Source organism: Pseudophryne corroboree, chromosome 11 (assembly GCF_028390025.1).
Source record: "Pseudophryne corroboree isolate aPseCor3 chromosome 11, aPseCor3.hap2, whole genome shotgun sequence".
Taxonomy (NCBI): Eukaryota; Metazoa; Chordata; class Amphibia; order Anura; family Myobatrachidae; genus Pseudophryne; species Pseudophryne corroboree.
This window is the reverse complement of record NC_086454.1, coordinates 159,211,320-159,228,823: the sequence shown is the minus strand read 5'-3', so window position 1 is coordinate 159,228,823 and position 17,504 is coordinate 159,211,320. Positions and strand designations below refer to the sequence as shown.

Below are 17,504 nucleotides of genomic sequence, written 5' to 3'. Positions count from 1 at the left end.
TCTTTACAAGACCCAGTGTAACCTCCACCGAAATGCATATAGGGGATGCGCACCCAACTCACTTCTAGAAAAGGAAATGCCCCACCCAATAAAGGTTTCTTTTATCTTGTTTGTGAATGGTGCGTACCCTACTCACACGAACAAATGGAAATCTCCCTCCTATCTGGGTTTCTTTCATCCGTGATGTCTTTAAGGAATAATTCCCAAAGAGTGCAGCATCCAGTGAAAAAAAACAAATAAAAATCTTTTTCCAAGGAAACCAGTCCACAAAGATTAAAAACAAGTCTTTTTATATTCTTCTTAAAATTGAGTTACAAACACCCCATAGTTGGAGTAGAAACACATGCATTTAGTACATACATCGTAATGATAAAAAAAAAAAATAGTCTAAAAAAAAATCGGGTTCCACAAAAGGGAAAGATTGACCACCATACACCGCAAGAGAGGAAGTCCGGATCCCCAAAAACGTGAATAGTGGAAACAATACCTTCTGGTCCCCGAAGTTGTAAAGGATGTTCCAAGTCACAATACCAGTATCTGTCGACGCGTTTCGGCTCTTATTGGAGCCTTTGTCAGGACATACTGGTGATGTGAAAATAGCTGGTATTTAACTGGTGAATGGCCAATCACATCCCACCAGGAAGTGACCTCATAATTGGGGTAAACCCCTTAAAATCTTTAAATCCATACATAACTAAAACATAATCCACAAATATAGTTGTACACAATATATTCATATTCCTAAATTATCCGATTAATGTCATAAACAAAAAAGATTTACGAAAATAGCACATAGAACCCGGAAGTGAATATACATCCTTCCTTCCTGTCTCGATCTCCCATTTCCCATCTCAAAGATTGGATTTACAGATGTACTTTTAGACGGTGCATGTGACACGCATCCTTACGGCGGTGGAACGCACAAGTCGTTCCGCACCGTCTAAAACAGGGGTGGGCAATTATTTCAGCTGGGGGGCCGCTTAACACTTCCAGCGAATATTCGAGGGCCACACACAAAATACTCAAAAAGAGTCCCCTTTTTTACACATTACGGCAGACAGCGTCCCCCTTTTTACACATTACGGCAGACAGCGTGCCCTTTTTACACATTACGGCAGACAGCGTCCCCTTTTTTACACATTACGGCAGACAGCGTCCTCTTTTTTTTTTTACACATTACGGCAGACAGCGTCCCCCTTTTTACACATTACGGCAGACAGCGTCCCCTTTTTTTACACATTACGGCAGACAGTGTCCCCCTTTTTACACATTACGGCAGACAGTGTCCCCCTTTTTACACATTACGGCAGACAGCGTCCCCTTTTTTACACATTACGGCAGACAGCGTGCCCTTTTTACACATTACAGCAGACAGCGCCCCTGTTTTTACACATAACGTCAGACAAGAAAGAAAGAAAGAATTATACTTACTCTCTCCGCTGGCTCAGGCTCCTCGGTGCAGCTTCTGCAGAGATCCCGGGCAAGGAGGAGGAGGGAGGTGGAGGAGGGAGTCGCAGCAGCACTGTGTAATTGGTGGAGGCGCTGCTGCTGTCCCTCTGCTTCACCATAGGCTGTTCTCCGCCACTGTGAATGCTGGGATGCGCTTCCCAGCATCCCTCCGCCGCTGTGAAAGCCTATGGTGAAGCAGAGGGACAGCAGCAGCAGCACCTCTACCAATTACACAGCGCTGCTGCGGCTCCCTCCTCCCCCTCCTTCTCCCCCGTGCGCTCTTCTCCTCAGTCACTGGCCGCTGCCAGGCTTGGCAACAGAAATATTGGGGCCCGGTACACTGATGTATCTGGGGGCCCCCCTTGTCATACCCCCCTTACCCTTCACCCCCAACCTTAGCGGTAAGCACACCCCACCATCGCACACAGCAGCCGTCCTACACAACCCCCGTCTTCCAAACTCACAGCAGTGGCCAACATTACCTCCCCCTCCAGTACAGAGCAGTGGCTGGAGTCACAATCACAATACACCCCCCATCCTCTCCCCCACAGCACACAACAGGCAGCATCCAGCACCCCAATCCATCATCCCTCCAGTACATAACAGTGGCCAAAGAGATACCCCGCCAGTATAGCTGCAGCCAGAGAGACCCCCCACCCACTGCATTTGACAGCCCCCTCTCCCACTCCACATACAACAGCCAGCATCCGACACCCCCTCCCCCACTCCACACACAGCTGCCGGCATCCGACACCCCCTATACACACTGCAGCCGGCATCCGACACCCCCTCCACATACAGCAGCTGGCATCCGACACCCCCCTCCACACACACAGCAGTCGGCATCTGACACCCCCTCCCCACACACAGCAGCCGGCATCCGACACCTGCCTCCCGCGCTCCACACACAGCAGCCATCCACAAACCCCCTCTTGCCCATCCCACCCCAGAGTAGCAGCTGCCGGCTGCAGATACATCCATATGTGCCCGCAGCCTGCCCCAAACAAACTCCTGGAGAACAGAGCGTGCCTGCAGCGCACATACTTACCAGCAACACACAGCCGCTGCTAATCAGGCTCCTTGTGACGTCTGAGAAACAAGCTGCCAGCCTGCCTGAGTCCCGCTCCTCCTTGGCCACTCATGCTCCTCACACTGAAGGGGAGGACTCTGAGAGGTCAGGATGCAGGGTCGCGAGTGACTAGAGCTCCGTCACACGGGGACTGGCTGTCAGCCTACCAGAGTTCCGGACAGCTGACCCCAGCGCATAACAACAGAGGAAATCCCGGTCAGCTGACCCCGTGACGTGACCGGTATTTCCTTAGCGGCGCCGCGTCTGGGAGCAGGGTAGCGCAATGACAAGCGGCTCAGCCTGTCGGGCTGCTTGTCATTGCACTCTGATGGGGCACAGCGGGCCAGGCAGAATCGGTCCGCGGGCCGCATCCGGCCCGCGGGCCGCATGTTGCCCACCCCTAGTCTAAAAGTACATCTGTAAATCCAATCTTTGAGATAGGTTTCAGTGTCAACACAGGTCTTTACTTACAGGATAGAAGAATGTAGATCTCTATATTAAAGTTTGTGCATGAATGGGAGATCGAGACCGGAAGGAAGGATGTATATTCACTTCCGGGTTCTATGTGCTATTTTCATAAATCTTTTTTGTTTATGACATTAATCTGATAATTTAAGAATATGAATATATTGTGTACAACTATATTTGTGGATTATGTTTTAGTTATGTATGGATTTAAAGATTTTAAGGGGTTTACCCCAATTATGAGGTCACTTCCTGGTGGGATGTGATTGGCCATTCACCAGTTAAATACCAGCTATTTTCACATCACCAGTATGTCCTGACAAAGGCTCCAATAAGAGCCGAAACGCGTCGACAGATACTGGTATTGTGACTTGGAACATCCTTTACAACTTCGGGGACCAGAAGGTATTGTTTCCACTATTCACGTTTTTGGGGATCCGGACTTCCCCTCTTGCGGTGTATGGTGGTCAATCTTTCCCTTTTGTGGAACCCGATTTTTTTTAGACAGTTTTTTTTTTTTTTTTTTTATCATTACGATGTATGTACTAAATGCATGTGTTTCTACTCCAACTATGGGGTGTTTGTAACTCAATTTTAAGAAGAATATAAAAAGACTTGTTTTTAATCTTTGTGGACTGGTTTCCTTGGAAAAAGATTTTTATTATCGGGGGTTTTTTCACTGGATGCTGCACTCTTTGGGAATTATTCCTTAAAGACATCACGGATGAAAGAAACCCAGATAGGAGGGAGATTTCCATTTATTCGTGTGAGTAGGGTACGCACCATTCACAAACAAGATAAAAGAAACCTTTATTGGGTGGGGCATTTCCTTTTCTAGAAGGGAGTTGGGTGCGCATCCCCTATATGCATTTCGGTGGAGGTTACACTGGGTCTTGTTGTAAAGAAACCATTATACACGTTTAGTGGCATTCCACGCTGTGAGTTGGGGTACGCCCTATAAACTATTGCTATCTCTCCTTGGGATTTAGAGGGCTATCTGGTAAATAGCCATAAGACACTTCTACACATTGTATATTACTTTCTTTCCATATAACCTACGGGAATTGAGAAACTCCAGGAGGAATAAAAAAGATTGAGAGAAGATAAGGAGATGTTTATGGAGCCATTATCTGCCTAAATTAAAGAAACCTTTTGAGGCTTGTCATCCTCCCTTTCTCAAGTGAGTTGGGTACGCATCTCTTCTACACAATTTCTGGTGGAGGTCCCACGCGGTCTGATATTGTTATTTATATATCTTGGGACACATCACTGTGAGACAGGAGTTTACGGTAGAGGTTACACAAGGTCTTGGGATAAAGAAACTGCTACGTTTTTTCTTTTTCTATACATTGGACTGGAGCCGAATAAACTCTCAATTATAACAACATATTGAAGACGAAGATTAAGAACTACTACTGTGGATATATAAGGAACGTATAATCTATTTTCTTATTAGTGAGCGCTCATACGAGTATTTTCTTCCGCTAAATTGCTGTGTATGTTCTGTTGGGTGAGGTGACACCCTTTAGGGGGAATTTATACGTTAGAGCAGCACTTCTTGCGCACATCTAGGATAACACATTCTTCTTGTCAAATGCTGACACTGCATCTTCTGATGAAGATTTTATAACACAGGTTGATGTTCCTGACCTAGTGGAGGCTGATTTTTCAGATTGATGATGAGATTGACCCTCCTGATACGTCTAAGAAACCTGATAAGTTCAAACGTCAGAAGGTTACTAAATTAGTCTTACCACATTCTGACCATTTAATTGACATATGTCAGGAATCCTGGAGAACCAGGAAATACATTTTCCCTGTCTAAAAAGATGCTCTATCCTATCTCTGCATAGTTGAGTAACAAATGGGAAACCCCGCCACCAGTGGATTCACATGTCTTGTGGTGTCATCTACTCTGCCTGTCACCACCGTCACATCTTTGAAGGAACCGACGGATAAGCGTGTGGAGGATTGCTTGAAGTCTATTTACACTCTTACAGGTGCTGTACATAGACCCACTATGGCAGCCTCTTGGACTGCAAAAGTCACGGAAGCATGAGTTCAAGCAACTGAGGAAGAGCTACCTCTGAATTTTTCTGACACTGCCAGACAATATCTGTCCTATATTACCACAGCCTCTCACTATATTCAGGAGGCGGCTTCTGATGCAGGCGTTATGGCGGCTAAGGCATCTACTACGTCTATCCTGGCTCGCCGGATTCTGTGGTTACGGTCCTGGTCGGTGGACCTGGACTCTAAGAAGACCTTGGAGGTACTCCCTTTTAAGGGAGATATACTATTTGGAGATGATCTGAACAAGATTGTGACCGACTTGGCGTCGGCCAAGACTGCGTTTCTCCCAAGTACTAATCCTTTGGTTCCGAAGGCTAAGAGTACTACATTTCGTTCCTTTCGACCTCCAGGTAAAGCAAAGGGTCAGGCGTACCCGAGACAGGCTTGCACTTCCAAGTCCTCTAAGCCCAAACCTAAACGTTCTTGGGCCGCCCGTCAGCCTGCTTCCAAACCGGACAAGCCGGCTGCATGACTGGGCGGGCCTCCCCCTGGGGGATCTCAGGGTGGGAGGCCGACTTTTGTTCGCCCAGGTATGGTTAAATGCCACTTCAGATGCCTGGGTGCAGGAAGTGGTCTCTCACGGGTACGCAATCTCTTTCAAGAGACGTCCCCCTCGATGATTCTCAATGTTAATCCCTTTGGATCCGTTAAAAGCACAATCTCTACATTTGGTTGTCTAATCCCTCCTGGATACAGGAGTGATAGTGCCGGTGCCTCGGTCTCAGAGAGGCTGGGGATACTATTCGACACTGATTCTAGTTCCGTAGCCGAATGGATCCTCCCGGCCTATACTCAACCTCAAATCTTTAAACAAATTTGTGAGGGTATCCAAATTCCTTATGGAATCTCTGCACTCTATTGTACTGGCTTTGGAACACAAGGACTATATGGTATCCCTGGATATACAGGATGCTTACCTACACATACCTATTGCCATGTCGCATCAGTAATATCTACGGTTTGCTATTGGCAACCTTCATTATCAGTTCCAAGCCTTGCCTTTCGGGCTGACCACGGCTCCTCGGATCTTCACCAAGGTCATGGCGGTCATTACGGCCCTTCTCCGCCGTCAGGGTATCAGGATCGTGCTGTATCTGGACTACTTGTTATGCTAGCGAACTCCCCAGAGGTTCTCCTCTGTCATCTGGAACTGACGGTCCAATTCCTACAAGCCCACGGGTGGCTCTTCAACTGGAAGACATCCTCAGTGATCCCTGCAATACCGGCAGTGTTCATTCCTGGGGTCCTCAACTGGGAACTCCAGCTCCTTGTGGACAAGTGGGTTCTACCAGATGTAGACCTGATGGCGTCTCGACACAATCACAAGGTTCTGGTTTTCGGAGCAAGGACAAGGGATCCTCAAGCAGCGTTCGTGGACGCACTGGCAATTCCATGGAACTTTCGGCTGCCATACGCGTTCCCTCCGGTGTCACTCCTGCCCAGGGTACTACAGAAGTTCAAGTAAGAAAGAGGAATACTGCTTCTAGTTGCTCCAGCGTGACCTAGATGGCATTGGTTCTCAGACCTGCAGGGTCTCTCGATCAAGCGTCCTTTTCTACTTCCTCAATGCCCAGACCTTCTCTTTCAGGGCCCTTGTGTTTACCAGGACCTGGCAAGACTGGCTTTGACGGCGTGGCTCTTGAAGCTTCACTCCTGAGATCCAAAGGGTTTTCTGAGGCGGTTATTCAAACTATGTTGAAGGCCCGCAAATCGGCTTCTGCACGGATTTATTATAGGGTCTAGAATTCTTACTTCACCTGGTGTGCTGCCAAGAATTACGATGCATACAAGTTTAGTACTTACAGACTTCTGGCTTTTTTGCAACAAGGCCTGGATTTAGGACTTCGCCTCGCCTCCCTCAAGGTCTGCCTTGTCGGTATGGTTTCTAAGAAAAATTGTATCTATTCCTGATGTTCATACATTCACTCAGGGTGTACTACTGATTCAGCCTCTGTGTCCTTCCTGTGGCTCCATGGGATCTGTCTGTTGTCCTTAATGTCCTTCAAGAGTCTTCGTTTGAACCTCTTGAGTCCTGGGGATCTTAAATGCCTTATGCTTAAGGTCCTTTCTCTGACGTCCTAGTGGATGCTGGGACTCCGTAAGGACCATGGGGAATAGCGGCTCCGCAGGAGACAGGGCACAAGAATAAAAGCTTTAGGATCAGGTGGTGTGCACTGGCTCCTCCCCCTATGACCCTCCTCCAAGCCTCAGTTAGATTTTTGTGCCCGAACGAGAAGGGTGCAGGCTAGGTGGCTCTCCTGAGCTGCTTAGAATAAAAGTTTAATTTAGGTTTTTTATTTTCAGTGAGTCCTGCTGGCAACAGGCTCACTGCATCGTGGGACTAAGGGGAGAAGAAGCGAACTCACCTGCGTGCAGAGTGGATTGGGCTTCTTAGGCTACTGGACATTAGCTCCAGAGGGACGATCACAGGTACAGCCTGGATGGGTCACCGGAGCCGCGCCGCCGTCCCCCTTACAGAGCCAGAAGAGACGAAGAGGTCCGGTGAAATCGGCGGCAGAAGACAGTCCTGTCTTCAGACTAAGGTAGCGCACAGCACCGCAGCTGTGCGCCATTGCTCTCAGCACACTTCACACTCCGGTCACTGAGGGTGCAGGGCGCTTGGGGGGGAGCGCCCTGAGACGCAATATAAATGATAATACCTTAGGTGGCAAAAGAATACATCACATATAGCTCCTGGGCTATATGGATGTATTTTAACCCCTGCCATTTTTACACAAAAAAGCGGGAGATAAGGACGTCGTGAAGGGGCGGAGCCTATCTCCTCAGCACACAAGCGCCATTTTCCCTCACAGTTCCGCTGGAAGGACGGCTCCCTGACTCTCCCCTGCAGTCCTGCTTCAGAATCAGGGTAAAAAAGAGAAGGGGGGGGGCACTATTGGCAGCAAATGACAATATAAACAGCAGCTATAAGGGAATAACACTTATATAAGGTTATCCCTGTATATATATATATAGCGCTGGGTGTGTGCTGGCAGACTCTCCCTCTGTCTCTCCAAAGGGCTCGTGGGGTCCTGTCCTCTTATCAGAGCATTCCCGTGTGTGTGCTGTGTGTCGGTACATGTGTGTCGACATGTATGAGGAGGAAAATGATGTGGAGGCGGAGCAATTGCCTGCGTTAGTGATGTCACCCCCTAGGGAGTCGACACCTGACTGGATGATCGTGTTCAAACAATTAAGTGATAATGTCAACACTTTGCAAAAAACTGTTGACGACATGAGACAGCCGGCAAATCAATTAGTGCCTGTCCAGACGTCTCAGACACCGTCAGGGGCCCTAAAACGCCCGTTACCTCAGTGGGTCGACACAGACCCAGACACAGATACGGAGTCTAGTGTCGACGGTGATGAGTCGAACGTAATGTCCAGTAGGGCCACACGTTACATGATCACGGCAATGAAGGAAGCATTGCACATTTCTGACACTACAAATACCACTAAGAAGGGTATTATGTGGGGGGTGAAAAAACTACCAATAGTTTTTCCTGAGTCAGATGAATTGAATGAGGTATGTGATAAAGCGTGGGTTTCTCCCGACAAAAAACTGCTAATTTCTAATAAATTATTGGCACTATATCCTTTCCCATCAGAGGTTAGGACACGTTGGGAAACACCCCCTAGGGTAGATAAGGCGCTCACACGTTTATCTTAACAAGTAGCGTTACCGTCTCCTGATACGGCCACCCTCAAAGAACCAGCTGATAGAATGCTGGAAAATATCCAAAAAAGTATATACACACATACTGGTGTTATACTGCGACCAGCAATCGCTTCAGCCTGGATGTGCAGTGCTGGAGTCGCGTGGTCGGATTCCCTGACTGAAAATATTGATACCCTGGATAGGGACAATATATTGTTAACTATAGAGCATTTGAAGGATGCATTACTATATATGCGTGATGCACAGAGGGATATTTGCACCCTGGCATCAAGAGTAAGTGCTATGTCCATCTCTGCCAGAAGAACGTTATGGACGCGTCAGTGGTCAGGGGATGCGGATTCCAAACGACATATGGAAGTATTGCCGTATAAAGGGGAGGAGTTATTTGGGGCTGGTCTTTCGGACCTGGTGGCCACGGCAACGGCTGGAAAGTCCACCTTCTTACCCCAGGTCACTTCACATCAACAGAAAAAGACACCGTCTTTTCAAACTCAGTCCTTTCGTTCCCATAAATACAAGCGAGCAAAAGGCCATTCCTTTCTGCCCCGGGGCAGAGGAAGGGGAAAAAGACTGCACCATGCAGCCGCTTCCCAGGATCAGAAGCCTTCCCCTGCTTCTGCCAAGTCTTCAGCATGACGCTGGGGCTTAACAAGCAGACTCAGACTTGGTGGGGGCCCGTCTCAAGAATTTCAACGCGCAGTGGGCTCACTCGCAAGTGGATCCCTGGATTCTACAGGTAGTATCGCAGGGGTACAAACTGGAATTCGAGGCGTTTCCCCCTCGCCGGTTCCTGAAGTCTGCTCTGCCAAAGTCTCCCTCCGACAGGGAGGCAGTTCTGGAAGCCATTCACAAGCTGTATTCCCAGCAGGTGATAATCAAGGTACCCCCCCTACAACAAGGAAAGGGGTATTATTCCACGCTGTTTGTGGTACCGAAGCCGGACGGCTCGGTGAGACCAATTTTAAATCTGAAATCCTTGAACACTTACATAAAAAGGTTCAAATTCAAGATGGAATCACTCAGAGCGGTGATAGCGAACCTGGAAGAAGGGGACTATATGGTGTCTCTGGACATCAAAGATGCTTATCTCCACGTCCCAATCTACCCTTCTCACCAAGGGTATCTCAGGTTTGTAGTACAAGACTGTCATTATCAGTTTCAGACGCTGCCGTTTGGGTTGTCCACGGCACCTCGGGTCTTTACCAAGGTAATGGCCGAAATGATGATTCTTCTTCGAAGAAAAGGCGTATTAATTATCCCTTACTTGGACGATCTCCTGATAAGGGCAAGGTCCAGGGAACAGTTAGAGGTCGGAGTAGCACTATCTCAGATAGTGTTACGTCAGCACGGGTGGATCCTAAATATTCCAAAATCGCAGCTGATTCCAACGACACGTCTTCTGTTCCTAGGAATGATTCTGGACACAGTCCAGAAGAAGGTTTTTCTCCCGGAGGAGAAGGCCAAGGAGTTATCCGAGCTAGTCAGGAACCTCCTAAAACCAGCCCAGGTGTCAGTGCATCAGTGCACGAGGGTCCTGGGAAAAATGGTGGCTTCTTACGAAGCAATTCCATTCGGAAGATTCCATGCAAGAACGTTTCAGTGGGATCTACTGGACAAATGGTCCGGTTCGCATCTTCAGATGCAGCAGCGGATAACCCTGTCACCAAAGACAAGGGTGTCTCTCCTGTGGTGGTTGCAGAGTGCTCATCTTCTAGAGGGCCGCAGATTCGGCATTCAGGATTGGATCCTGGTGACCACGGATGCAAGCCTGAGAGGCTGGGGAGCAGTCACACAGGGAAAAAACTTCCAGGGCTTGTGGTCAAGCATGGAAACATCTCTTCATATAAACATTCTGGAACTACGGGCCATTTACAATGCCCTAAGTCAAGCGAAACCCCTGCTTCAGGGTCAGGCGGTATTGATCCAATCGGACAACATCACGTCAGTCGCCCACGTAAACAGACAGGGCGGCACGAGAAGCAGGAGGGCAATGGCAGAGGCTGCAAGGATTCTTCGCTGGGCGGAAAATCATGTGATAGCTCTGTCAGCAGTGTTCATTCCGGGAGTGGACAACTGGGAAGCAGACTTCCTCAGCAGACACGACCTTCACCCGGGAGAGTGGGGACTTCACCCAGAAGTCTTCCACCTGATTGTAAACCGTTGGGAAAAACCAAAGGTGGACATGATGGCGTCACGTCTAAACAAAAAATTAGACAGATATTGCGCCAGGTCAAGGGACCCTCAGGCAATAGCGGTGGACGCTCTGGTGACACCGTGGGTGTACCAGTCAGTGTATGTGTTCCCTCCTCTGCCTCTCATACCAAAAGTACTGAGAATCATAAGAAGGAGAGGAGTAAGAACGATACTCGTGGTTCCGGATTGGCCAAGAAGGACTTGGTACCCGGAACTTCAGGAGATGCTCACGGAAGACCCGTGGCCTCTATTTCTAAGAAAGGACCTGCTCCAGCAGGGGCCTTGTCTGTTCCAAGACTTACCGCGGCTGCGTTTGACGGCATGGCGGTTGAACGCCGGATCCTGAAGGAAAAAGGCATTCCAGATGAAGTCATCCCTACCCTGGTCAAAGCCAGGAAGGATGTAACCGCAAAACATTATCACCGCATTTGGCGAAAATATGTTGCGTGGTGTGAGGCCAAGAAGGCCCCTACAGAGGAATTTCAACTGGGTCGTTTCCTCCATTTCCTGCAAACAGGACTGTCTATGGGCCTAAAATTAGGGTCCATTAAGGTTCAAATTTCGGCCCTGTCGATTTTCTTCCAGAAAGAACTGGCTTCAGTACCTGAAGTTCAGACATTTGTAAAAGGGGTACTGCATATACAACCTCCTTTTGTGCCTCCAGTGGCACCTTGGGATCTCAATGTTGTTTTGAGGTTCCTTAAGTCACATTGGTTTGAACCACTCACCACTGTGGACTTAAAATATCTCACATGGAAGGTGACGATGCTGTTAGCCCTGGCTTCAGCCAGGCGTGTGTCAGAATTGGCGGCTTTATCATATAAAAGCTCTTACTTAATTTTTCATTCTGACAGGGCAGAATTGAGGACTCGTCCTCAATTTCTCCCTAAGGTGGTTTCTGCTTTTCACATGAACCAACCTATTGTGGTGCCTGCGGCTACTAGGGACTTGGAGGACTCCAAGTTACTTGACGTTGTCAGGGCCCTGAAAATATATGTTTCCAGGACGGCTGGAGTCAGAAAGTCTGACTCGCTGTTTATCCTGTATGCACCCAACAAGCTGGGTGCTCCTGCTTCTAAGCAGACTATTGCTCGCTGGATTTGTAGTACAATTCAGCTTGCACATTCTGTGGCAGGCCTGCCACAGCCTAAATCTGTAAAAGCCCATTCCACAAGGAAAGTGGGCTCATCTTGGGCGGCTGCCCGAGGGGTCTCGGCTTTGCAACTTTGCCGAGCAGCTACTTGGTCAGGGGCAAACACGTTTGCTAAATTCTACAAATTTGATACCCTGGCTGAGGAGGACCTGGAGTTCTCTCATTCGGTGCTGCAGAGTCATCCGCACTCTCCCGCCCGTTTGGGAGCTTTGGTATAATCCCCATGGTCCTTACGGAGTCCCAGCATCCACTAGGACGTCAGAGAAAATAAGATTTTACTTACCGATAAATCTATTTCTCGTAGTCCGTAGTGGATGCTGGGCGCCCATCCCAAGTGCGGATTGTCTGCAATACTTGTACATAGTTATTGTTAACAAAATCGGGTTATTGTTGTTGTGAGCCATCTTTTCAGAGGCTCCTTCGTTGTTATCATACTGTTAACTGGGTTCAGATCACGAGTTGTACGGTGTGATTGGTGTGGCTGGTATGAGTCTTACCCGGGATTCAATATCCTTCCTTATTATGTACGCTCGTCCGGGCACAGTATCCTGAGGCTTGGAGGAGGGTCATAGGGGGAGGAGCCAGTGCACACCACCTGATCCTAAAGCTTTTATTCTTGTGCCCTGTCTCCTGCGGAGCCGCTATTCCCCATGGTCCTTACGGAGTCCCAGCATCCACTACGGACTACGAGAAATAGATTTATCGGTAAGTAAAATCTTATTTTTTCTGTTGGCTATTGCCTCTGCTAGGAGGGTGTCTGACTTAGGGTGGACGACAGGACAAAGCACCTTTCTGATTTTTAAACGTGACTGGGCAGTTCTTGGAACTTGCCCTGGTTATCTACCTAAGGTGGTGTCATCTTTCCACCTTAACCAAGAGATTGTGGTTCCAGCCTTTATCTCTCCTGGTTTGTCCTCCAAAGAGTGGTCTTTGGATGTGGTAAGGACTCTCCATATATATGTAGAAAGGACTGCCTATATCAGGAGATCAGATTCTCTTTTTGTACTTTTTGGTTTTTACAAACGTGGCTGGCCTGTGAATAAGCAGACCTTGTCCAGATGGATTAGAATGGTGATTGCACAAGCTTATGCGCAGGCTGGTCTCCCAGCTCCTGCTGCCATCAAGGCCCATTCTACTCGGTCTGTTGGACCTTCTTGGGCGGCCCGCTGTGGCATATCCGCTGAACAATTGTGCAAGGCGGCTACGTGGTCCTCAGTGAACACGTTCATCAGGTTCTATGTCTTTGATACTTCCTCCTCCCAGGATGCAACCTTTGGACGCCGGGTTCTTGTGCCCGCTACAGTGCGTCCTCTCCCATGAGGAACTGCTTTAGAACATCCCCGATGTTATTCCCTGTGGAATACCAGTGTACCCCGCTGCAGAAAAGGAGATTTATAGTAAGACTAACCATTGTTGAATCTCTTTCTGCGAGGTACACTGGTTTCCACAGGGCGCCCACCCTGAAGCACTTAGCTTCTTTGGGTTTGTATGGCATTAGCCGCTAGTCCCTTCTCCTGTCATGAGAATGTGGTTCTATGTGACCAACATCTACCGTCTCTTACCTGCTACTGCATTGGACTGGTTAACAAAACTGATCTCCAGTGCCTGGAGGCGGGCCTATAGAGGAGGCGGTGCAGTGCATCCAAAGCTTTAGCCTGTTGGTGCCTCGGATCAAGATCCAACTCTACACCCTGATGTTATTCCATGTGGAAACTAGTGTACCTCGCAGAAAGATTTAACAATGGGAAGTCTTACCATAAATCTCCTTTTTTGTTTTTTCTCTGACGTCCTAGGGGATACTGGGATGGATTTGTACCATGGGGTATAGATAGGGTCCATTGGAGCCTAGCACTTTAAGAAATGTTCAGTGTGTGCTAGCTCCTCACCTGTATGCTCCTCCACCAGACTCAGTTTAGAAAAATGTGCCCAAGGAACTGGGTGCATTCTCTGGAGCCCCAGAGAGTTTTCTTCAGAAATTTATTTTAGTTTATTATTTTCAGGAAGCACTTGTGGTCACCAGTCTGCCTGTGTCGTTGGACTTAGTGGGAGGCCTAACCATCCTCCTATAGAGTTAATCGGTTGGTTCCCTGCTGACAGGACATTAGCTCCTGAGGTGCTGTTTCACATGCCCCCAGGGTGTGCGCACAGGCCAGCAGCATGCCGGCACCCCTAACAGATGCCAAAAAGCTGCGGTGCAGGGAGTACTAACACCGGGATGTCGGTTAGCGGGTCACCGGGGACAGTGGCAGTATAAGGGTGCGGCAGGCACCAGGCTGCGGTTCCCGCTGCGGGCATCCACACTGGTGCTGAAGTAAAGGGGATTTTAAACTCCATTTTACACTGTATATGTTTACAATAAAGCCAGTATAATCTTATAGGGACTGCGCGCCATTGAGGGGGCAGGGCTTCCCAGAGTGGGACCAGCGGCTCAAAGGCGCCATTTCCAGCTGCTGCTGACTTCCAAGCTGCATGCAAGCGCTGCTCCTCCACAGACCCTGCTGAATCACCAATTGTACTGATAGCAGTGGGTTTTATAGAAAAGGGGGAGCATATAGGTGGCTCTACCACATTCTGCCTTACTAAGGCTTTGAATTATACCCAGCAGAGCACTGCTTTGACTGAGGTATTGTGTGATGGTCTCATTCCTCTCTCTGTCACTCCATTAGGGTGTCTGGGGTTTCCTGTGTTTTTGACTGTACTATGTTATTTCGCCAAATCTGTGTGTATTTCTGCTGAATCAGAATGTCTGGCAAAATGGCTGTCCCCCCCTCCTGCAACACAGTTTTCCCCTTCACCGGGGAGGATCTCTCCTTTGTACACAGTGTTTTCTACTTTGACAGGGTAGTAGTGTTCAGGAACCAGAATGGTTGGAATCATTCAAAGGAATGATTACTAATATTAATACAGAGTTGACTACTGCCAGACAAGAAAAGCAGACCCTCAAGAAATCCGTGGATGATTTCTTAATCAGGGCTGCTGACCACAGGCAGGCTCCTCAGCGCCCCTTGATGGTCTTTCATTAACGAACACTCCCACATGTACTCAAATCTGACTCTGGTAATGACATGCTGGATTTGGATGAAGGTGAGGTAGACATGGAGGGGGACAATACTCTGTATCGGGGTGTGGAGGCCCTAATTTATTCTATTAGAGAAGTCTTCAACATACCGGATAAGGAGACAGAACTTGTGGAAGAATTGTTTTTTAACATAAAACCAAAATCTCTTGCCACCTTCCCTGTCTCCAAGGAATTAATCTCACTCTTTAAAGAAGCATGGGTCAAGCCTGACAAGAAAATTTCAAACTCCTAAACGGTTGCTAAATTCTTTCTCTTTCCCACCTGAGGATAGGAAGGTATGGGAGAACCCCCCCGTGTGTGGATACCTCAGTGTCCAGGCTGTCTCGTCAGATTGTGCTGTCTGTACCTGGTGCTATCTCTCTTAAAGACCCTGCTGACCGTAAAATTGAGACTACACTCAAATCAATTTATACTGCAGTGGGCCTAGCACAGAGGCCCACCATTGCTTGCGGTTGGATTACAAGAGCCATGGTAAAATGGTCTGATATGATAGAGGGGTTTGACACGCTACCTCAGGACCTAATCCTGACTTTATTGCATCAGATCCAGGATGCTGCGAATTTCTTGAGTGAGTCGATCAAAGAAATAGGCCTCATAAATGCCCGTGCCACAGCAATGGCGGTCTCAGCTCACAGGGCTCTGTGGCTGCGACAATGGACAGCGGATGCTGATTCCAATAAAGGAGTGGAAAATCTTCCTTTTACAGGGGATGCCTTGTTTGGGGAAAAACTGAACAAGTGGATCTCTCAAGCAACGCTGGGGAAGCCTACCTATTTGCCGTCTGCTGCCCACATCCCTATCCTGGGCTCTCTCTGCAGTCCTTTCGTGTGGCCAGATTTAGAGGCAGGGCCAGAGGTGTCTCCAATGCAGCTAGAGGAAATAGAGGTAAGTCCCATAAACCAGCGGCTGCCGGTTCTCTGAACCAGGCCTCCGGATCCTCCCCCACTAAACCCTCCGCATGATTGTTGGCACCAGCTGCAGGGAGAATTTCAGGTGGGTGCTCGACTTCAACATTTCTCCCATGTGTGCACAAAATCCTGCTGGGCCCTGGGTGAGGGACCTCATAGCGGTTGGAATTTCAAGCACCCCCTCATCTTAGATTCTTCAAGTCAAGCTTTACCAGCTTCACCTGTAGTTACCTTGCAGGACACCATTCAAAATCTACTACAGACAAAGGTTATTGTTCCAGTACCTCCTCTGTTACACAACAGGGTTTTTTTTTCAAGTCTGTTTGTGGTACCGAAACCGGACGGTTCAGTGCGGCCGATCTTGGACCTCAAATCTCTGAACCCGTATCTTCCGGGTGTTCAAGTTCAAGATGGAATCTCTAAGGTCTGTGGTCTCAGGTCTGGAAGAAGGGGAATTCCTGGTTTCCCTGAATATCAAGGATGCCTATCTACACATCCAATATGGCCCCATCATGAGGCTTATCTCAGATTCGCTTTTCTGGGCCACCATTTCCAGTTTCAGGCCTTACCCTTTGGTCTCTCCACAGCCCCAAGGGTATTCACAAAAGTCATGGCAGAGATGATGATGCAACTTAGCACGTTGAGAGTCAACATAGTTCCCTACTTGGACGATCTCCTGATAAAGGCGGTGTCCAGGGAGAGTCTGCTGAACAGCATCAACTTGGCTACTCACCTTCTTACGGATCATGGTTGGAACCTAAATTTCTAGAAATCTCACCTGGAATCGTCACAAAGGACTTAGTTCCTGGGAATGATATTGGCCACAGTGTCTCTGAAGGTGTTCCTCCCCATGGACAAGGCATTGACATTCCAGGCTATGGTCCGCCCGGTGCTCAGACCCCGCAGGGTCTCTGTTCACCTTTTGCATCCGCCTACTGGGAAAGATGGTGGCCTCCTACAAGGCAATCCAGTACGGCAGGTTCCATGCCCCTCCGTTCCAACTGGATCTGCTAGACAAGTGGTCAGGGTCTCACCTGCTCATGCACCAGAGTGTACGTCTGTCACCAAGAGCACGGATCTCCCTGTTATGGTGGCTACAAGTCTCTTGCCTTGTGGATGTCCGTAGTTTTGGTACCCAGTCTTGGACTGTGCTAACAACGGATTCCAGCCTTCAGGGCTGGGGGCAGTGACCCAAGGGGCTCAGTTCCAGAGAAAGTGGTCGAGTCAGGAATCTTCGCTCCCGATAAATGTTCTGGAACTCAGGGCACAATGCACTTCTACATAATCAGGCCATACAAGTACAGTCAGACAACGCCACGGCGGTGGCGTACATAGACAGGGAGGAACAAGAAGCAGGGCCACAATGCGAGAGGTGTCACTGATACTCATCTGGACGGAAGCCAACGCAAGGGCCATCTCAGCCGTATTCATCCCAG

General features: G+C 48.6%; 1 protein-coding gene across 2 annotated transcripts in view; it reads left to right on the top strand.

The window, feature by feature from the left end:
* MTA2 (metastasis associated 1 family member 2) overlaps positions 1-17,504 on the top strand; it is an 83,726-nt gene that overhangs the window by 43,912 nt on the left and 22,310 nt on the right. The gene's annotated exons all lie outside the window — the stretch shown is intronic.